The following is a 23,576-nucleotide window of genomic DNA, read 5'->3' as shown; positions in this document are numbered from 1 at the left end:
GCTTGAACCCAGGAGGCAGAGGTTGCAGTGAGCTGAGATTGCGCCACTGCACTCCAGCCTGGGCGACAGAGCGAAACGAAAAAAGAAAAAAAAAAGAAAAATGAGTTATTCAGAGAAGATTCCAGGACACTTTATCTAATCATAGAAATAATGGCTATAGTAATTATTTAATCATCGATTAAATATGATTTATCTAATCGTAGTAACAGTGGCTGTAGATCACCCAGGTGATCACCTAACCTCACCCTGCCTTCTGGGTGCATTGCAGAATTAAGGAGTGGGAAGTCACTCCAGAACTCTCTGCCTGTCCATCTAAAGTCAATCTGATTTCTCTACATTTTCCTTTTCTCCAATCATCTTACACCTAAGGAAAATACAGACACTGTGATCCTCTGCTGAAATAGCTGAGAACATTAGTAAGGGTTAAAGACAGCAAATATTCCTACAGCCTCTACAGTTTCCAAGGCAAGCTCAGAGAAGGACAGGAGAGCATCCTATGAAGACCCAACAACTCCGAGGAAACCTTTCTTCTCTGTCTCTTTAAGAAACAGCTAGTTCTGTCAGTGGATACTGTTTTCCCCCTTTTGATACACTATTTCCCCCATTAGATCTTGTTACTATTTACCTTGGTTATTGTATTAGTCTATGTGGTAATGGTGTTTTGAATAGACTGTCAAAGGAAAAATGAAGTGGGTCTTTTCAAAATCACTTTGCCAAGCAATTCAGGAAACTTGTAATTTAGAAAGTTCAACCAGGAAAAGTTTTTATCTAATATGTATTTCTTCATAAACTTAAAAAAGAAGTATTTTTCTCTAATAGAACCACAGCTTTTCTTTAAAAAGACAAAGAAGTTTTAATTTGGGTTTATTTTAGGAATATATCCATTTCTGAATCTACATAAGTGTAACAACTAAAAGCATTATGAAAACAAAAGTTACCTATTAATTGTGGGTTTCTCTGGAAAATGTAAATTCAAAGCTCCTCTTATTGCCCTCAATATATCATTTTAAATGTGAAATTAAAATTGTATCTCATCAAAAACTAAACTTATCAGATTATCCAAACACAAATGCACAGTTTACATTTACTAACATCAGTTTCAAACATCCCAATAGCATACTTTAGAAAGTGTTTTAGCATCTTGAGCACTTAAGTTCCATATTTTAAGGACTACTTCAGAATCTAACAGATTTTTTAAATCCTCTAAATCACCCCAAATACTATAAATGGTAATTTTAAATCAAAAAGATTAAACATCCCATTGTATGCAGCTCTCAAACCAATAAGCCAGATAACACTAGAAATCGGCATAAAAGCTCTCCATCCACCACCTGCCACAATAAGGTCACACTGGATCTGCCAAGAGGGCCCCGAGCATTTCAGGGATGGGTGGGATGCCTGACTGCTCCGCTTGCTCTGTAGCCCCCAAATAAGTCTAAAGCCAGCTGGCGTTCTTTTCAAACACATACCCACCATCGCCAGCTCCCCAACCCCCAACCACTGTGCATTTTGGGAGAAAAACAAGGATTTAATTTAAATTTTAGAAAAACTAAAGTTTAGTTTTATGAAGAAAGTTATTTTAGTGCATGCCATATACTTTTTGGCATATAAAGGAAACCACGTGCACATAATGTAAGAAGCAGAGAGGGGTACGTTGAGGGGAAGATGGCCTGTGGATGAAGTGGCAGCAGGTAGTGACTGCAGCAGCCCCCTGGGGCATGTGTGCTGTATTAAAAGGCCATGTGTGGTGTATTAAAAGGCCGAAGAGGTCTCCTCTGAGGGAGATCATGACACGGATATAGGATCCAGACTGGTTTTTTTTTTTTTTTTTTATGGTTCTAGGGTACAAAAAAAAAAAATAGTAGAAAAAAATTTTTACGTTGCAGACAGTGAGTAAGAGTGACTCAATTAGACATTCTCTGCTTCTCTCTCAGAAGAGAGGGGCAGCAGGAGTGAGGCTTTATGGGGAAATAACCTAGGTTTCCACGCAGCCCATAAGCAGCTTGTGGGACCTTGAGCAACCCACTAACTTCTCTAAGATTCTTTTGAGTTCCAAAATGAGTGTTTAGTCATGAGCTTTTAAACCTTCTGCTCCAAGGAAAGCATTTACAAAGGACTGAGGTTTCGATAGTGGTTAAAAGCAGCCACTGGCTTTCTGTAAATGAATCCTGCGTGGACGCAGAACAAAACAGATTGACAAATTTAGGCAGGACTTGGTTTATTTCTAATCAGGCAACACTAACTACCCAGTGGCAGAGGGTCTACTAGAACCTGGTCCATATCTCAGAGCAAAATTGCAGGTAAGTAAGACATTTGGGGTTATGACTTCCATCTGCAATGTCCAAGGAGAAACATGAAGGTATCAACCAAATCTACATTTATAGTCCTTAGTGAGAGCAAGCACAATCATCATACTAGAAAGGAATGACTTAAGGTATTAGCCTCCATTCACTATGACAAGAAGCACCTCTAATCTACAAGCAATTTAACGTAATACTGATGAAATATTAAAATTATACACTGGATCTCTTCCATAAGTAATTTTTCATTGAAGAAGTTAGTATCGCTCTAAATTAATACTGAAGATGTCAATATGTGAAAAGGTTACCCATTTTATTCAAGAGCCCCCTTCCCCTTTTTTTCCCCTCCTCAAGAGTCCATATTACCTAAGATAAAATGGCCAAGGCTTAGGGGAAGTACAGTGTAGCTCCATCAGACATGGATTGAAATCCTAGGAAACTTTTTAAAAGACATAACCACTATATCTAAAATCCCCTTCCTTACAGTGAACAACCTGACAGATAAAGTAAAATATATGATTTCCCTCCAGAATCCATAAGATACAAAAACCTGTTTAAGGAAGCTGTTAAACAACAATTTACCCAAAATGAGAGTGAATTCACCTTTGCTCAACTACAAAGTGTCCAGAAGGACAAAAGCAAATCCCTTGGGCATATCCCTGAAGTAAATGTCTGAAATGTTAAGACCAGTTCCAGAATTGATCCACCCCAAATATCTGAAATTCCAAAGACTTTTTTGTTTTGTTGTTCAGAGTTCCTGATTACTAAGGTCCCCACAGGGATAATTCCTTCCAAAGATTTGTCAATAGATCACAACATCTTTACATTCCTACATAATACAACCTTCAGTTTTATTCTAGGTATGGAGGCGGTGGGCAGGTGATGCCTGTTTGGCAGGGGCGGGGTGGAAGTAGTGGGACTAATATGGAATGTTAAATACCTAAGTTGGCTTATCAACCTCAATACTAATGACTTAGACTTCTTTCAAATGCTAATGATACATCTGATTCAAGATACAACAAAGCTAAGGATTTTCAGGAATCTAAATGAATTATATCTACACCCAAGGTCATACAGCTAATCAGGGTGAGTCCAGGTCTCAACATATCAAAGCAGTAATCCTCTCTCTGAAGTTCCAAGGACTTTCATTTTTTTCCTTCAATTAAAAAAATACAAATGCAGTATGGAGGCTGGGTTGTATTAACCTACCCACTGTGGACTTTTGAAACTTAGTCCACATGAACTGCTGACGGATTTAGGGTATTCCTAACCACACCTGGAGGACTTTTCTAAACCACAGACTTCTATATTCTACCTACTGAGCAAGGCACCACCATTAGCCTGTCTTGCAATAATGGTCTCTTTGAAACAAACATATGAATAGCTATAGATGGAGGATGCAGTAAAGAAAACTGATATTCTCACTCCTTTATAGTGACTGTGGTTAAAAAGATGCACTGAATATAAGGAGGCATTGTCCTAAGGGCATGACAATTTTGTTTAATACTTACAGTAACCATGTATCACAATCCCCATTTTCTAAATAAAATTGAGGCAGGTAAGCAATTTACCTTGATCATACAACCAGTAAATGGCTGAGAGAAGATTCGAACCAGTGCTGTGGCTCCAAAGTCCATCCCCACCACGCCTAACCCTCCAAATCATGCTTTCTAAATATCATACTCCCTACAAACGTACAAATTGCTGAAATATCTACTTCAAACAGAAGTTCAAAACACAAACAAATGAAGTCCAGTCCTGCCTCCTTCAAAATGAACCAAAAAAAAAAGAGTTCACAAAATGCTTAAGTGATAAGGGGAAAATATTATGTAAATGCTTTGCTTCTCCACTGCACACCATTTTCCTATATTATCCTGAAGTGTTTCCTTACGCCCTGGGCCCCTGTGGTGCTTGCAGATGGTTTCTATTTCTAAATCTCTAAAGCTTTCAGGAATGTATTCCTAGACTTCCAAGCCTGCTCAATCACCACCTCTCAGCACTGACGGCCTTGTTGAGTCAAAAAATCTCAGCTTTCCCTGTTTCTGTTCAAAAATGTACTGAGTATGGAAAGTCTGTAAAACATTAAGAAATAATTTTTTATGTTATTTAAATCCTTAGGGTGCAGAAGAAAAACACACTATTTCATTCTCTCTGCCTCCTATTTCATCCCATTTCTGACTTCTAGAGGGAAAAGGAGAATGCTGTTTTAATCACACTGCTTCCTTCTTAGGCTTGTGGCTCCTCAAAAATTACAATTGAACTATATTCTGGTGAGAAATGGACTCTGTATGGTTCATCTTTACTCTTGAGAGCATTTACCAGACATCTGTTCTCATGTGACACTTACCTAGATGTCTGCCTCAAAGGCTGTGGCTGGAAAGGCATTTCACAAAAGCCTTCCTTTGGCAGACTGGGCACTGCTGTGGTTTCAAGACTACCCTTGCATTTTCTCAAGAGAACTTAAATGCCACCTCTTAAGTTACATAAGTATAAGCAGACCTGGGGAATCAAGGAAGGTGGCCATCTTGATATCATGAAATACACTTTCAGGCTAATTCCCATACAATACATAATTTCAAATATCTACAAACACAAGGACAGAAAACAGGAACCATGATATTTGGTCCCCTTTAGGATTGAGACATCCTACTTCTAACTTAATACTCCTGGGGTGTCCCCGGCTTCATTAATCAAGCTGGAACAAAAATACAGCTGACTATACTGAAATTAGTTAGTGATGTCAATTGCACTGAAAGTGTTGATTGACACTTTCAGTTGTTGAAAACACTTTCAGTGTAATTGATATCACTAGCTAATTGAGACTGAAAGGTTGAGGAGCCCTTAAGAGCCAGCCATTCCACACTTAGTCATTTTTAGATATCATATGTAGTTCTTATTATAACCCCAAAATAGGAATTATTAGATTCTTCAAATCCAGTGTCTTTACACTATTTCCTGAGAAACCACTCCAAAAACATTGCCCCAAAACACATACAGAGTACTTTATCTTTCAAAATATTCTATTTGCAACCTCACAGTTACTTCCTAATCTTTGTCCACTGTAATTAAGCCAAACAGAAAAGCTCGTGTTCACTGGCTTATCTAACGTCTTAAGAGATACAATAAATCTAAAGGATTAGATATAGAGAAAATTTGCTATAACAATAAAGATTCCATACCCTTTTTCAGAGAATATTCAAGTTGTCTATATACCTACTCAGTGTTCTTCCCCAGCAGTTACCTGGTTTCCAGGGTACCAGCTAAGACTATCATTAAGAAGAGAAAGAAGGTGTGAAATAAGTAGGTACAAACTACATTAAGATAAAGGTCTGGACAAATCAAAGCATTTCTTTTCAACAGAATCAGATATCAAGGGCAATTGCTTCTGACAAATAATAGTTCACAGGTCTTCTTTGGATATTAAAAAAAAAAAACATTTACAAGAGATCACAAAAATAAGACAGAACAATTTTATAAATCTTTTATTTAGTAGGCATTGTTTATTCCAGCTTGTAAAGTTCAGTAGTGCTTGATGTAAGTTTTTAAGCCTGTGAATGAACGTCTTAGCTTAATGCTCCAGGTACACTGGGATAAATGGGAAGTGAGCTTATTAATAGACTTGCTAGGCTTTCCCTTTCAAACACATATTTAGAAAGACAGAAATTGATTGTTCCAAAGACCAGTATCAAAGCACTATAAAATAATATTCTATACCAACCAGTTTGATTTCAAGTTATTCATAAGATTTTAGGGTGTGTATAAACAAGTATGTATATGTGTGCATGTGTATATACATGACACCTTGTTTTTAAAAATGGGTGTGGATTTTGCAATTTTTACAAAACTACCATGAATATCATAGTCATCCATTTTAGAGTGATCAAATCTCCTCCAAATGAAAGTTTCTCTCTGATGTCATACTCCGCTTGACCATGGAATGAAAATGGCTTCAAATTGTTCTTAATTGTGAAATTAAAAAATAAGGAGACAGAACGCATCACCTCTTGCACCGTAAGATCCAGGAGGATTATGGATCCTAGTAAATTCAGGATTATGAAGAGGCCTCCAAGGATAGACAGCCTAAATGTTTAGTGCTCTCCCATTGGACCTTTAAACTAGGATGATGTGGGGAGATAAGGTTCTCTTCTACACGTCACAATGGCAGACTGAGTACCAGTTAAAGAACAGAAATGCCACTGTCATTGTTGGTGCATTTTATCAAAAGGCTCAATTTCTCTACCTGCTAAAGCTTGGCAAAAAAGCTAGCTGGCTAAAAGAATAAGCGAACTGATAGAAATTTTTTAATTCTGTAATAATTTTTAAAAATCGATTTAAATATTATCTCACTCAAAAACCTAAGATTTACTGAATTTGGGACATGCTGGTATATATTTGCTATTGAATTTGTTCTATATTCCAACATACCCCTCGCCAAAAACACAACCTAAAGGAAAAGAAAAAAGAACGTAGCTCTCTAAATCATAATAAACTACTCAATACTAAGAAGTACAGAGGGTACAATCCATGCCACCTAGAAGACAGCTAGACAGCCACCCAAGCCAGTGGATGGGCCCTGATATATTGAACGTGGTCAATATCAAGTTCTTATCAAAAAGGACAAAAGAGATGATTTCCATTGCTGCCACGTGTTATTCCACCAGGATGTACTGACAGTACTTAAGCATAAAACCCTGTTAAACATAACCTACCACTGCAAAAAATATCATATTTGGCTATTTGATATACACGATAAGTCCCTTTTTGTGTGGTAAAAACAAACTAGCCTGAAAATAAATCTAAATGGCCATAACCTGGAAAACAGATCATCTGAAAGAAAATCAGCCATCAAAGGTATATCATGGCTTCTGTTAGGTAATGGGGAAAAAGGAATCATTGCGAACCTAATCAACCAGCTTCACCCCAGCGACTGCCTTCTTTCTCCCCCCCATCAGTAGATTTCCATCTGGACGCCATCCGCCTTTTGGAATCCTTAATGAAACAATGAGGTCGGAGTCCAGAGAAAACAGAAAGGATTAGGATCCTGACAAGGTAATCATTTTCTTCTCTCCGGTTTTTGTAGGCCATCTTGTTCGAATAAACGCTAAGATGTCTTAATTTTCCCCAAGTGGTGTCACTGGAGGCAACGCCCACTGACAGTTTTGAGGCCATCGTCCCTTAATCAAATGACCAAAAAAGATCTGTCAAACGGTTAATTGATGCAAATTAAGAAAGCCACCCTCACTGCAGTAAGATATGTTACAGGAAATAGAACAATGAACAGTACTAGAAAGGAAAATAGCAATGTGCGGGTACAAAATATTTAATCCACAATTTGCCTTCATCATCATCAAGGCAAATCTTAATTTTGGTCAACTGAAATCAGCAAGAAAGCAAAAGATGAGAGACAGCCTGGAAAAGAAGAAACATACACACAGGCGGGAAAAACTGTCATTGGTGTCCAAGGGTTTCCCGCAACATTTAGGGCAAACGCCTTTGTTCCTCGGCTCGGGAGGGGAGTGGGTGGCTTGATGATGGAGATGGGATGGGGCTGCTGGGCCCTCCACACCCTGCTCTCCGGCGCATGCGCGAGGCCAAGACAAAGGAATAGGTAATTACAGTCCCGATTCATTCATTTTGCCTGCAGTATACTGGGGGTCTGTTGGCCCGGGCTGTAATCCCGGGAGGTGGGGGGGGGGGGGGGGTCGGTCCACAACCCTATAGCAGAAGGCCATTTCAATGCTAGTGTTGGGTTTTAGCCCGCCCCACAGTGCGAGTGGTCGCGGGGGAGACAGAGGTGTGTCAACCCTGTACAAGGTACTAAAAAATGCACCCATGTGCGCTGTGCTAATTTCAGCAGAGTGAGAATTACACGGGCAAGGGCTGTCCACCGAGTTCGTTTCAAGGCGGAAATGTCTCTGGGGAAGCAGATAAGGAGCCTGGCCAAGCGTTCGATGAATATTCATGAAAAGAATGCGGTTTGCAGCCGCGCATTGTGCGTGCGATCGGATCCAGGATTCCGCAATTTTTATTTTTCTGGAAATGGAGGGGGGACGGGGGGCGGGGGGAGCAGGAACCGGGCGCCGGGTTTCAGCTTTAGCGCTTTGGGCAAAAGCTGCTCAACCCCAACCCTGCGCTCCCAGCGCGGCTGAGCCCAGTTAAGGGCCGCGCGCTGTCAGGTTCAAGCCCACACCCCCCGGGCCGGGGCCGGGGCCCAGGGCGGAGGCGCCTGGCGCATTCTTGGAACCAAAGGCTCGAAAAAACAAACCGCTCCGAGGCAGCCCACGGGTTCGTGGGAAGGCAATTCCGCCACGGACGAGCCTGGGGCTCCGATCTGCTCGGGAGGTGCTTCTGAGTGCTCGTCGCCCTGTGAACCTCGTATTCCTTGGCCCCAGAATCAAGATCCAGGAGTCCCATGAGTCCAGAAAACTCGTTTGCCAAAGCAAAAAGCCACCCACTTCCTTCTGATCGGGCCAGATTCCCCATCTTCTTTCTCCCCGGACTCCCGCCCGCCCCACCCCACCCCCACCCTCCATCTTTGGCTGCTGCGCCCCTCGCCCCGAGCTCTTTCTCCAAGGCTGGTAAGGGCTCCGATGACGGAAGCACTCCCTTCAGCCCACAGAACCGTCTCCCCGGGACTCAACGTACTGAGGGGGTTTCGCATTCGGCAATTCCTCCAGCCACCCGCAGCTTCTCTCCCCGACAGCCCCCTCCCCCCAGCTCCGTTTACCAACCTCACCACCCCCCTCACCCCACCATGCGAGCGGCTGAAGCCTCCCACTTCTGGGCCCCCCATCACCCGGGATCCCCGAAGTGCGACGGAGCCCTCACAGAAGGACCCCAGGCCCTTGCCGTCCAATCCAGGCCCACATCCCCGCTGCCCGCTGCACGAAGGGAGAGCCTGTGGGCTGCGGGGCGGGGCGCAGCGCGGTGGGGGACGGAGGCCCCCGGGTCCGCGGCGGCGCGGGGCCACCGGGCGCGCCTCCTTACCGGCTCTGGGTGCCTGCGCAGCCCCTGGGTTAGCGCGGTGCCGCCGAGAGGCCGGGGTCGCTGGCGTCGTCTGGCTGGTGCCTGGCCGCTGGCGGAGGCTCTCTCCCGGCTCGACGGCGGAGCCCGGAGCGAGGAGCCAGTTGGAGCGCTGCCGCCGCCGTCGTCGCCGCTGCCGCTACTGCCGCCGCCGCCGCCGCTGCAGCCTCTGCATTTCTCGCGCTCGCTCCCCCTCCCCTTCCTGCCCAGTGCCCTCCCCCCGCGCGTCCGCCCGCCCAGCCTCCCTCCTCCCGCGCTCCCCGCCCGCCTCTCTCCCCTCCCTCCAGCACCGCGCCCCGCCCGCCTCCCCTCCACTCCCTCTAGCTCCGTGCTCCCACCCCCTGCACTCCCTCTGCTCCCCTCCCCTCCCCTCCCTCCGGCGCAGACCCTCCCCTCTCCCCTGCAGTCCGGACACGCCCGCCTCCCCTTGACTCCCCCCAGCTCTGGGCCCCCACCTCCCCTCCCCTCCAGCACAGTCACCCCCATTTCTCTCCTATCCTCCATCCTGGTCTCTCCCTTCTCCCCACCTCCCTTCCCCTCCCCTCCAACTCTGTGTCCCGCCAACGTTTCCTAACTGCCCTCTATTCAGATCCCCCCTCCGCCTCCCCTCTCCTCTCCTCCATTCCTGTATCCCCCTTCCCCCGCCGCGCCTCCTGGGCTGTCCGTGGGCTTCTCTCTCTCTCTCTCTCTCTCTCTCCCCCCTCATTTATTTGGAACCGTTGGATAAGAAGTGCTCGGGCTCTCGCTCAGACTTAGGGAGCTGCCTCGAGGTGATGAATGACACCCCCTGGCACCAGCTACCCTTCTCAGACCCCAGTCCAGCCCGCTCCCGACATCGACTACGATTCCGCTACCTCGGCGGGCAGCGAGGTTGGGGTGAGCCCCAGCTGCAGGCGCGTCTCGGCTGCGCCGCTGCAAACGAGTTGCGCACCTTGGGCGGCTCCGCACCTGCACCCGCACCCGCGGGGCTGAGCCCCGAAGGCTGCAGCTTCGGGGCAGGCGCGGTCGCCGAGGTCCAGCTGGTGGGGCGAGAGACGTCGCCCCTCGGAGGATGCTCTCGGAACTTGGGAGAGGAAGGAGGGAAGAGAAGAGGGTAAAAGGGCCGTCGATGTTTTTGATGTCTGTGCTTTAATGGAGGCCACCAATATTAAGAAGACGGGGTTGGCCGAGGCAGCCCGCACGCTGCTGCTCGCGAGCGCTCGAGTCAAATCTAGGGCCAACTGCGGCTTGTCCGGGTGCCCTGGGGGGCGGACACTTGGTTTAGCACCGGGACACAGAATAGCCACCGGGGTAGGAAGATGCGTTCACTTTGCTTACCTGTTGGCAAGAGGGACATACAAAAATAACGTAACGTGACATCGTTGACAACGGTAGCTCTCTGATTAGACAAAAGCCAATTTTACCTTCCCGCAAAAGCCAGTTGACGCCTTTGGAACTTTTATTTGCGGCATTTTGGCGCCCTCTGGCTGTGTTTGGATCGCTTTCATACTCGCCTGCGTCCCAGCCAAGAAAAAATCGATTGAGTTGCAGGTTGTCCTCAGGATGGTTTTGCCCTCATGACCTGGGCGCGAATTCAGGGACAGGGTGGCCCTCCAGAACCAGAGTGACAAACTGTAACCATACTTAGGGAGGCAGACGTCAAAGGCAAGTACATCTGTATTCAACTGGGGAAAGGTAAGTGCATTTTCATTTAACAGGAAAATTAACTAATTATAACTTTAACTTACATATTTGAATTAAGCAAAGTGGCAATATCTACTCAACTGCACTAGCGATTTTGCAGTGGAAACACTTGACGACCCTACTGTACACATTTACAGGTCATAGGAGGCAGCACCAAATAAGATTAATGCATGCCAGCTGGAAATGTTCAAATTTAAACCAAAGGTAAGAAAAAAGCGGGAACTGTTTTTTCCTGTTTCTCTTTCTGCCATTTAAAGTGAAATAAAAAGTTAGTGTAGTAAAATACCAGGGAAGCAAATTACAAATGAGGTTGCCTCCAAAGCATTTTAATTCTTTTGAATATTTATTTCCCTCACACCAGTACACCATCTATAAAGCTAAATGGAGGATGCAGGTTTTCCCACCTCCTTTTGGGGCCAGATATTTCTTTGTTGTGGGAGGCTGTCCTATGCACTGTAGGATGTCTGGCATTCATTGCTGGCCTCTACTAGCAGCCAGTACCACCCTCCACACACGCCACCAGCACCAGCACCAGTTGTGACAACCAAAAATGTCTCCAGATATCACCAAATGTCTCCTGGGAGGCAAAATCACTCCAGGCTGAAAACCACTGAGCTAAATTTTCTTTCAACCTCTACGAGCAAGTCTCTAGGTTTTTACCCTATCGAATTAGATGAATATTTGCACTGTTATGCTCAAGACATTTCCTGAGTTAGAGGAGCTGTGTACTTGTTCATTTAGCATTCAGGGTTTTTATCCTTGTGATCTTCCAGGCATGTAAATCATCTTAAAATTAGCAAATAGATTTCCTCATTGTATTTGCAGTATAAGCCTATGGGTGTTATCTTCCTTCTCTATTCTCTTTTTCCAATTTTTCAAAAAAAAAAAAGACAACATAAAAATTAATGTTCAGTACCTTAAGTGCTTCCAGCTAAATTTTCATGATGGAGAAAACAAACCTTTCAAAGGTGTGATTGGAATACAGATCACGGGTTACCATAGAAACCGGAGGCAAAAGCTTACACCAACAAGGAGAACTGCAGGTCTCCTTAATTTTGTCTTCCATCAGATTTAGTTGTTCTCTTAAAACATTTTTTTAAATTTTTTTAAAGGAGGGTGAGAACTCATCTTCAATGAGATAATGATGCAACTGACTGATAGTGCTATTAATCTTTAGAAGCTTTTACAGAATTTGTAGGTTTGCAGCAAATGGTTGCCAAAATGTTACCTCTCAATGTAACTATATTACTATATAAAATCCAATTTGGCGATGTTTTTAGTCTAATTTTTAGTTGTTCATCTAACATCATACATTTTTAATGTGTATGCTTTTAAAACATTTTTTTAAACACATGCTTAGGGAATAAATGAATAAACCTTTAAAGTTCTGAATTTTAGAAAACTGTTAACATTAACTATTGTGAATGTGTCTGTTTAGATTATAGACTAATGATCTTGGGAACAAATGTTAAGGGTGTAATTTATGGTAAATTTAATTAGCCTTCACTATTACGCTCATGAAAAAAAGACTGCTTTACTCTCCAAATGGAATGAATGCATTTATTTTTGACAAACAAAGCTGGAGTTCATCGGTTATAAACTGAATTCCATTGTCATTTTTAATTGCCTGCATAACTTTCTCCAGGGAAGCATAACCTGCAATATGAAAATCATTATCCAAAAGATAAATTATTCTATGATAACTAATTTTTTTCTAAAAGATTTGTCATTGCTTGCAATATAATGGACTCATTGTCACTTAAATTACTAGTCAGTTTACAAAAATTTCCACGTGCGTTCAGCTTTTCAAATCATATCTATTGTGTCAACTAAGACACCTACAATAGATTATTATACAGACCACATCAAGCCTCAAAACCTCACTCTTATCTTCCCTCTCCCCACCTCCCACATCACCCACCAAGGCTCACTCTTATCTTCCCTCTCCCCACCTCCCACATCACCCACCAAGGCCTAGCATCTTTCTCAGTTCCCCATCCTTTCCTCTTAAATAGTAAAAAGAGGATTAAAATCTCAAATAAAAGATGTAGAACAAGAATGAATCAGAAGCATGGTGACAGTAGTGTCACCCAAGTGTTACTCTAGCCACCTTTGCTTGACATCTTTCTGGATATTTCCTGTTCAAGGCCACTGCATTAATCCAAACCCTCAGAAACCCATTTAGAGAATTTGAAAGTAAATTCAGCTCTACTGGTAAGTTTTTGGTGGAGGACCAACTTGCTGCAATTTGTTTACAAAATCTTATCTGCAAATTGCAAGTAAAAGGCCAGACAGTATTACAGATTAAAGTGTACAGCTTTTTTTCTCTTAAATATATTTATAATTTTTTAACCAAAAGAAATACTGTAATCTATATATTCATCTTTCTTCCTTTCTACCCCAACCCTACCCATTATTACAACCTCACCTTTCACACAGCCAAGTGAAAGGACTTCCTTTGTTTAAATCAGTGGTTCCCAATCAGGGGCTATTTTGCTATCCAGAGGACAACTGGCAATATCTGGAGGTATTTTTGGTTGTCACTATGGTAAGTGAAAGGGTGAGGAGGAAAAAATGCTACTGGCATCTAGTGGGTAGAAGCCAGGGATGCTGCTAAACATCCCACAATGCACACAGGACAACCCCACGACAGTCATTCTGGGCCAAAATGTCAATAATGGCAAGGTTGAGAAACCCAGGTTTAAACGAGCATAAAGTTGCTGCCCAGTTGGAAAATGCCTGATCTTTTTTTTTTTTTTTTTTTTTTTTTTTTTCTAAGAGCGCATGCTGCAGAGGGAAGCTGCCTCTTCCTGTGGCTTAAGGTATCTTCAGCAGGGCAAAAGGCTTGGAGGCACAAAATTTAATGGAGAAATTTTAACAAGGGCCTGCGGCGCACAATGCGCGCCAAGCCCTTCATTAACCACATTCTCCACTACAACACAAATTGAGGCAATAGTTTCAAGAGGTATGTCAAAGATTAAAAGCAGTGATTTTGAATTGCATTCCCTGTTACTGCACACCAAGTAACTGGAAGAAAATGACTTAACCTTGCTTCCCTATTTAATTTCCTCTTCATGTACTGTAAAAGGATAGCTGGGAAACCTGAGCAAACATTTGTTTACTACGAAGCATCGGACTTGAAATGGAAGGGACAGCCTGGCCTTGGTGCTACATTAGGAACATTTGCCCAAAATGAGAGGCAGATAAAAACAATCCTGTCTACCTGAATAGCTCTCATTTCCAGCCCCCTTCTCCCTTTCATAGACTGTAATTCCTCTGCCTATCCTTTCAGTCCCAAAGTACATTTCTAGTCACCAGCATTTTCTTTTCTTTCTTTTTTTTTTTTTTTGGAGACAGAGTCTCACTCTGTCTGTTGCCGAGGCTGGAGTGCAGTGGTGCGATCTTGGCTCACTGCAACCTCCGTCTCCCGGGTTCATGCCTCAGCCTCCCAAGTAGCTGGGACTACAGGCGCCTGCCACCACGCCCAGCTAATTTTTTTTTTTTTTTTTTTAGTAGAGATGGGGTTTCACCGTGTTAGCCAGGATGGTCTCAACCTCCTGACCTCGTGATCCGCCCGCCTCGGCCTCCCAAAGTGCTGGGATTACAGGCGTGAGCCACCGCGCCTGTCCAGCATTTTCTATTAAGAAAATACATAAAATTGTCAGAGGCATTTAAACTACTGCGACTCCATCTTGAATAGGGGCTGGGTAAAGTAAGGCTGAGACCTACTGGGCTGCGTTCCCAGGAGATTAAGCATTCCGAGTCGCAGGATGAGATACAGCAAGGTCTTGGAGACCTTGCTGATAAAACAGGTTGTGGTATAGAAGCTGGCCAAAGCCCACCAAAACCAAGATGACAACGAAAGTGACCTCTGATTGTCCTCATTGCTCCCACCAGCGCCATGACAGTTTACAAATGCCGTGGCAACATCAGGAAGTTACCCTATATGGTCAAAAAAGGGGAGAAACCCTCAGTTCCGGGACTTGCCCACATTTTTCCCAGAAAACTCATGAATAATCCACCTCTTGTTTAAAATATGATCAAAAAATAGCTATAAGTATCCTCAGCCAAGCAGCCCATGCCGCTGCTCTGCCTACAGAGTAGTCATCTTTATTTCTTTACTTTCTTTTTTTTGAGACAGAGTCTTGCTTTGTCACCCAGGCTGGAGTGCAGTGGCGCGAGTTCTGCCTCCCGGGTTCACGCCATTCTCCTGCCCTCCTGCCTCAGCCTCCCGAGTAGCTGGGACTACAGGCGCCCGCCACCACGCCGGAATTTTTTGTATTTTTAGTAGAGACGGGGTTTCACCGTGTTAGCCAGGATGGTCTCGATCTCCTGATCTTGTGATCCGCCCGCCTCGGCCTCCCAAAGTGCTAGGATTACAGACGTGAGCCACCGCGCCCGGCCTATTTCTTTACTTTCTTAATAAACTTGCTTTCAGTGTACTATATGGACTCGCCCTGAATTCTTTCTTGCACGAGATCCAAGAACCCTCCCTTGGGGTCTGGACTGGGACCCTTCTCTGTAACAAACCAATGGTAAAAAGGTGATAGCCTCCTAAGCAGTGAGGGCTTTTTCCATGCAGTGCCTACCTGTTCCTACAGACACCAGGGAGGCGATTATGGCATAGCAAGCTCAGTCTTGGGAAAACAGTCCTCAATTCCTTGGCTACCCTTCCCCCACAATCACCCATTAAACCAGTCAGAGAACAAGTTACCTTACAATGGCATAAAGAATGTTGTAGAACAATTATTCAGCTGGCTCCACCTTTGAATAATGAAGACCGTAGAGATCCTAGTGTTAAATAATGTGTGCCGCGTCCACTCCTCAGCACCACCTGCTTCTACTCTCAGATCAGCCCTTACCATAATTAGAATATTTCTACTTTAACTTCAGTGCAAGGAACGGTGCCCGAAATAAATTGGTAAGTGCAAAAGCAAGTTGCTAACCAGAATGCAAAGGATGCACATTTTTACTATAAGTAAATAAATTAAGGGATGCTGCTTTGCGTACTTCTCTAAAGTGCAAATACGGACCAAATTCCAGTGTCTACCTAACTCTGCTCTTTTGATAAACTCCCTAAGACTCCCAAACAGATACCATAACCCTCTTGCATTTCAAGCCTAGGAATCTACTCAGATAAGTTCAACTCAGCGTCAGAATGATTTCTCTCCACAGGAAGAAAGTAAATGATAAGAAATAAGAGAGCCAGGTTTGAACAAACAAGCAAAACCCAGCTACTGTGTCAGTAGTTTTAAGGGAAACGGAATGGCATGTATGAAAATGTGGTAGATGAACATATGATGTAGCAGGGTACTTGACGCGACAAGAAAATCATGGTTACCATCTTGAAGCCTCAGTGTTCCTGGAAAAACTTGGACAGAAAAAGAAAAGCAATTTCATGGTAATTAAGGTATTAGTTTTATCAAAATCAAACACAAGGGAAGTTGTCAAAACCAGCTTCTTAGATGCCTCTAGCAAGTTGCCCAACAGTATGTAGAGACTGTCCCATTGATGTTATAAACAAAAACATGGGAAAATACGCCAGACTGCTAAGAGCGGATCTCGCTAGGCACTGGTGTCATTTCAGAGGTGGGATAGAGGACAGCTGAGCTTTCATTCCATGTTATAACATTTTATGTTGAACAAATGTTTTTGCAATGACCATTTGTTACTTTGCTAATCAGAATATACAATTTTAGGAGTTACTCAGGATTCCTCTTCGGGGCTAAGAAATCACTGGTTGAAGCCTGACTTCTTATCAACTTTCCCTGGGCTGTTTTTTGGGGCTTTGTATTTGTTTGTTTGTTTTGTCTTGTTTTGTTTTGAGATGGAGTCTCACTCTGTAGCTCAGGCTGGAGTGCAGTGGCACTATCTTGGCTCACTGATCCCTCCGCCTCCCCGGTTAAACAATTCTCCTGCCTCAGCCTCCCGAGTAGTTGGGATTACAGGCACTCACCACCATACCCAGCTAATTTTTGTGTTTTTAGTAGAGACTGGGTTTCACTATATTGGCCAGGCTGGTCTCGAACTCCTGACCTCAGGTGATCCGCCTGCCTCGGCCTCCCAAAGTGCTGGGATTATGGGCGTGAGCCACCAAGCCCGGGCCCCCTGGACTCTTTTTAACAACATACATCTGCTTTCTGCGTCTTTCTGCTTCTTCATCTTACAATGAGTGACACCATGTGAGTCAAGAATGAGGCCAAAACCCTAGCACTTCTCCTTTGACTTTGTTGCATTATTTCCACTCATTCTGACCTCAGAGCAAATAGAAAGATATTCCACCCCTGGTGCAGGTCTCCAGTCCACTTCTAGCGCAAAGGAAACCCCTCTCTAGCTTTATTCATGTTGAGGTCATTGATCAAATGACTAGCGCTTACAGGAAAAGAACGTTTTAGCCTATAGTTAGCCCCTACCTTCTCTGTTCATATATTAACCTACTTTTTGTATTGATGAGCCCATAACACTAATACAAAGTTCTGTTTTTCATATGACATTGTTTTTTGTGTTCAATATCTCTGAATGATCTTCTATGACACAGCATTGCTGCTGAATCAGGGCTATGCTGATTTTTATGACTTTTGCTCTTCAATAAAATTAAACAAATTCAGTGCAACCAAGAGCCTCAACACCAAGGCATCCTAAAACTTTTTTTTTTTTTTTTTGGTAGAGATGGGGTCTCACTTTATTGTGCAGGATGGTCTCAAACTCCTGGCTTCAAGCAATCCCCCTGGCTCAGCCTCCCAAGGTGCTGAGATTGCAGGCTTGAGCCACCATGCCTGACCATTACAACTTTTTTTTTTTTTTGAGACGAAGTCTCTCTCTGTCACCAGGCTGGAGTGCAGTGGTGAGATCTCAGCTCACTGCAACCTCCGCCTCCTGGGTTCAAGCGATTCTCATGCCTCAGCCTCCTGAGTAGCTGGGATTACAGGCGCCCACCACCATACCCAGCTGATTTTTGTATTTTTAGTAGAGGTAGTGTTTTGTCATATTGGCCAGGCTGGTCTTGAACTCTTGACCTCAGGTGATCCACCCGCCTCAGCCTCCCAAAGTGCAGGGATTACAGACGTGAGCCACTGCGCCCAGCCCCATTACAACTTTTTATAGGTATAAAATGGTTTTAAGGTGCATATATTTAATTGCTGATAAGATTAGACTTTATTTTGCCATTGTTGGTACACTGTTTAGGTTTGGTCTACTGTAACCGTCTCAGTCTCCTATAAAAGGGTTAATATCAGTTCTATGGATAAAAGTCCTCTAACTGTCCATCTTTTTTTTTTTCCTTTTCTTTTTGAGATGGAGTCTCTCTGTCACCAGGCTGGAGTGCAGTGGCGTGACCTCGGCTCACTGCAACCTCCGCCTCCCAGGTTCAAGCGATTCTCCTGCCTCAGCCTCCCAAGTAGCTGGGACTACAGGCGCCCACCACCAAACCCAGCTAATTTTTGTATTTTTACTACAGACGGGGTTTCATCGTGTTGGCCAGGATGGTCTTGATCTCTTGACCTTGTGATCCACCCTCCTCAGCCTCCCAAAGTGCATGAGTCACCGCACCTGGCCAAACTGTCCATCTTTTTAACAATCATTTTTCAAATAGGAAAATTGATTTGGTTCTTACTGATCAGTTCTCTTCCACACATGTTGAACTCCATTGGAACAAGACTAGGGAGATAGTACATCTTAGTGCTTAAGTGGACAACCTTGGCTAGAGGATAGTAATGGGTTAAAATCCTAACCTTTTAATGGAAGTTAAAATCCTCCATTTTCTATCTTCCTGAGTTTGAGCAAATTCCTTCATCTCTCTTACCTTAATCTTTTCATCTGGAAATCAAGAATATTACCAGCTTTCTTGGGCTGTTCTAAGGATTATATAAGAAAAGTATGTAAAGCCCTTAGCCAACTCATATAACACACTCAGAAAATGCTGCCCTGAAGCTGATTCTATAGCACCACCAATAGGACCATTAAGGGAAGGATAAAACAAGAACTAAGTTTTGAATCTGAGGCCGGCACGGTGGCTCACACCGGTAATGCTAGCACTTTGTAGGGCCGAGGCTGGAGGATCACCGGAGGTCAGAAGTTCTAGACCAGCCTGGCCAATATGACGAAACCTCGTCTCTACTGAAAATACAGAAATTAACTGGGCATGGTGGCTGGCACCTGTAATCCCAGCTATTCGGGAGGCTGAGGCAGGAGAATCACTTGAACCTGGGAGGCAGAGGTTACAGTGAGCAGAGATCACCACTGCAACTCCAGCCTGGAGACAGAATGAGACTCCGCCTCAAAAAAAAAAAAAAAAAAAAACGTAAGTACTGAATCTGAAAGGATAGAAGGTATAGAGAGTTATCGTGGAAAACATGAAGTATATTGCCATGTTTGTGCAAGGAATTTAGCTCTCAGCTTCCTGGCAGCCAAGAGAAAAAAATTAAAATGTGCACTATTTAGCTCCTATTATAAAAGAAAATATTTCCAATGTGTCAGGAAGGGCAAATCTTATCAGTTAACTTTAAGAGGGATGTATTGATGTATCCCTTTTTGTAAGGGATACTGAATTTCTTTTTCTTTTTCTTTTTCTTTTTTTTTTTTGAGACAAAGTTTGGCTATGTTGCCCAGGCTGGCGTGCAGTGGCATGATCTCGGCTCACTGCAACCTCCGCCTCCTGGGTTCAAGCGATTCTCCTGCCTCAGCCTCCCAAGTAGCTGGGATTATAGGCGACCACCACCATGCCAGGCTAATTTTTTGTATTTTTAGTAGAGACAGGGTTTCACCATGTTGGTCAGGCTTGTCTTGGCTCCTGACCTCAGTTGATCCACCTGCCTCGGCCTCCCAAAGTGCTGGGATTACAGGCGGTGAGCCACCACGCCCAGCCTAAATTTCTTAAAGTCAATTTTTTTGTGAATATTTTTACTAGAGATAAATAAATCTTCTCGGCAGGCCACATATTATATTGATGTGGTTTGGCTTTGTGTCCCCATCCAAATGTCATCTAGAATTGTAATCCCCAGGTGTTGAGGGAGGGATCTGGTGGGAGGTGACTGAATCATGGGGCGGTTCACCCCATGCTGTTCTTGTGATAGCGAGTGAGTTCTCATGAGATCTGATGGTTTTATAAGTGTTTGGTAGTTCCTCTCTTGCTCTCTCTCTCGACTGCTGCCACGGAAAACGTGCCTGCTTCCCCTTCCATCATGATGATACGTTTCCTGAGGCCTCCCCAGCCATGCAGTACTGTGAGTCAATTAAACCTCTTTTGATAAATTGCCCAGTCTCAGGGAAGTTCTTTATAGCAGTGTGAAAATGAACTAATACATATATCAACCTTCAAAGGGCAGAGATCATCATATAATTCTTCTAAAGCATTTTTCTAAGAAGGTAAAAATAATGTTGTCCAGACAGGCAACTTTGTGCTGGAGTTGACAGTGAGATTCTCCCCTCCATGGGGTGGAGGGTGGAGGGAAGGAGCTGGAAGCTTGTCCTTGGTCAGTGTCAGCATTTCCACTGGGGAAGGAAGGTCTCTTCAAAACATACACATCTCAGTTTCTGATTCTGCCTCCCTTCTTGCATCTCAAGCAGAGCTTTTCAACCTGGGGACCCCAGTCTCCTGGAGGATTTTGGATGGATATTAGGGAGTTCTTGACCCCTCCACCCAGATTCCTTTCACTAAATGCCAGACATTTTGGGTTGAACTTTAACCAAACACTGCAGAACAAAAAATGACTTTTCAAGTATTGTGTTGGCAGAAAAACAATAAGAAATACTTGTATTTTAAGGGCCTCCTCCTCTTCCTCCTCCAGCTTCTGAGTTTAAGACCCTGGTTTATATTTGGCCACCATTTCTTTTTTTTTTTTTTTTTTTTGAGACAGAGTCTCTCTCTCTTTCTGTCACCCAGGCTGGAGTGCAGTGGTGCAATCTTGGCTCGCTGCAACCTCCACCTCCTGCGTTCAAGCAATTCTTCTGCCTCAGCCTCCCAAGTAGCTGGGACTACAGGCATCACCATGCCTGGCTAGTTTTTGTATTTTTAGTAGAGACAGGGTTTCACCATGTTGGCCAGACTGGTCACAAACCCCTGACTTCAGGTGATCCAACCCCATCAGCCTCCTAAAGTGCTGGAATTAAAGTCATGAACCACAGCATTATGGCTACCATTTCTGCCTGGAAGGGCACGGTGGGACTCTAACAATGGACACCCCACGTCTTGTTAGTAGCTGTTTCAAATCTTCTGAAGGATGAGAAGACTTAAAATCTATTCTCTTAGCAATTTTCAAGTATGCAATATATTGTTACTAACTATAGTCACTATGTGAGGCCATGCCTGTGTTAAATAGTTTGATGTAGCCATTTCACATTTTCTGTATACATCTATCAAAAACATCATGTTGTATACATCATAAATATACACATTTTACTTGTCAATTTTAAAAATTGATTAATAATAAAATTAAAAATCCTATTTAAAAAAACCTGTTCAAGGGCCTGCAAATTGCTGGGGGGAAGCGCAAGAAGCAGGAAGCACAGAGAAAGGAAGAGGCACCCTGGGCCAGGAGGAGGGCAATTGTTCCCCAGCAACCCCCTGGATCCACGCAGAAGCACCCCAAGTGGCTCCTGGGGAACACCGGGAGGAGATCTGAACTGGAAGACCAGGGACCTCACACCTGCACCTGACCTCAGGTGATCCACCTGCCTTGGCCTCCCAAAGTGCTGGGATTATAGGTATGAGCCACCACGCCTGGCCCTGACTTTTTTTTTTTTTTTTTTTTGAGACAGAGTCTCACTCTGTAGCCCAGACTGGAGTGCAGTGGCGCGATCTCAGCTCACTGCAACCTCCACCTCCCAGGTTCTAGCAATTCTCCTGCCTCAGCCTCCCGAGCTCCTTCTGGGATGGGGATGCTGAAGACCCCACCTAAGGGTGGGGAAGTGGAATGAGCCTAAAGGACATATGTAACTACTGGTATAAAAAATGCCACCCACTGCATAAACTTGTGTTTGTCACTATATTTCTTTTTTTTTTTTTCTTTTGGTGGGTTGCCGGGGGGACAGAGTCTCACTCTGTCGCCCAGGCTGGAGTGCAGTGGTGCAATCTTGGCTCACTGCAGTCTCCGCCTCCTGGGTTTCAGCGACCCTCCTGCCTCAGCCTCTGAAGCAGCTGGGATTACAGGTGCCCACCACCACGCCCGGCTGATTTTTTTGTATTTTTAGTAGAGATGGGGTTTTGCTATGTTGGCCAGTCTGGTCTCAAACTCTTGACCTCAGGTGATCCACCCACCCCAGCTTCCCAAAGTGCTGGGATTACAGGTGTGAGCCACCAGGCCCAGCCATGTCATTATATTTCTTAATGTTGTCTTTAACTGATAATCTCAAAAGTACTGACTTTTTTTTTTTGGACAGAGTCTCTCTCTGTTGCCCAGGTTGGAGTGCAGTTGCTCAATCTTGTCTCACTGCAACCTCCACCTCCCAGGTTCAATCGAGTCTCATGCCTCAGTCTCCCAAGTAACTGGAATCACTTTTAGTAGAGACACGGTTTCGCCATGTTGGCCAGGCTGATCTGAAACTCCTGACCTCAGGTGAACCACCCGCCTTGGCCTCCAAAAGTGCTGGTATTACAGGTGTGAGCCGCCACCACGCCTGACCCTGACTTTTTTTTTTTTTTTTTTTTGAGACAGAGTCTTGCTCTGTTGCCCAGGCTAGAGTGCAGTGATGGATCTCAGCTCTCTGCAACTTCCGCCTCCTGGGTTCTAGCAATTCTCCTGCCTCAGCCTCCCAAGCAGCTGGGATTACAGGCGTCTGCCACCACACCCAGCTAATTTTTTGTATTTTAGTAGAGATGGGGTTTCACTGTGTTGCCCAGGCTGGTCTCAAACTCCTCAGGTGATCCTCCTGCTTCGGGCTCCCAAAGTGCTGGGATTACAGGCATGAGCCATGGCACATATTTTTTTAAGAGCACTTGAAAACTAAGTTTAAGCACAGAGTCCATGCCTTCAGAAATACAGAGTCCAATAGAGATGCTGATAATCTAGAGCAGAAGTCAGCAAAATTTTTCATAAAGGGTCAAATAGTGAATATATTTTGCTTTGAAAGCCATGAGATTTCTGTTGACACTACCCACCACTGCCACTGTATCAGGATGCAGCCATAGACAATGTGTCAACAAATGGACATGGCTATGTTCCAATAAAACTTTATTTACATAACACCTAGCAGGTCACTCTTGACACAAGGGAAGCAGTTTGCCCATTCCTGATCTATATCATTAATAATTTGCTCCTGCTAAAATCACTCCTAAACTATAATAATGAGAGTCTGAAGGTTCCTTTCAAATAACTCAAATTGCTTTAATATGTATTATCTTATCTACCTTAGGAAATTATCTGGGAGCAACAAATAAATGGAGAAAACAGAGTTCTCTAATTTTTTAACAGGTCATATACAGAATTTCATGTGAATATTTCCACATTCTCAAATCATTATTTTTTCTTTTCACTAAGGTTAACTCTGTACATTCTTTCATGTATTTAAATACATTTCATTGTTTTTTTCATCCACTCAAAACATTTGTGACATACGGTGATGACATTTGAATTT

The 23,576-nt window shown here is 43.9% G+C and overlaps 1 protein-coding gene across 2 annotated transcripts in view; it reads right to left on the bottom strand.

Annotated features, from left to right (window-relative positions):
- The window catches only part of BASP1 (brain abundant membrane attached signal protein 1), a 109,462-nt gene that overhangs the window by 50,507 nt on the left and 35,379 nt on the right, over positions 1-23,576 (bottom strand). Inside the window, exon 1 of one of the 2 annotated variants that reach the window (XM_032135209.2) lies at positions 9,288-9,592. The exons of the other annotated variant lie outside the window; for it this stretch is intronic. The gene's annotated coding sequence lies outside the window, so the exon portion shown is untranslated. Of the gene's footprint in view, positions 1-9,287; positions 9,593-23,576 lie in introns of those variants that run through there. 2 annotated transcript variants of the gene reach the window in all.

This window comes from Hylobates moloch, unplaced genomic scaffold (genome assembly GCF_009828535.3).
Source record: "Hylobates moloch isolate HMO894 unplaced genomic scaffold, HMol_V3 SCAFFOLD_17, whole genome shotgun sequence".
Classification (NCBI taxonomy): domain Eukaryota; kingdom Metazoa; phylum Chordata; class Mammalia; order Primates; family Hylobatidae; genus Hylobates; species Hylobates moloch.
Note: the sequence above shows the minus strand (reverse complement) of the source record. Positions and strands in the feature narration are given on the sequence as shown.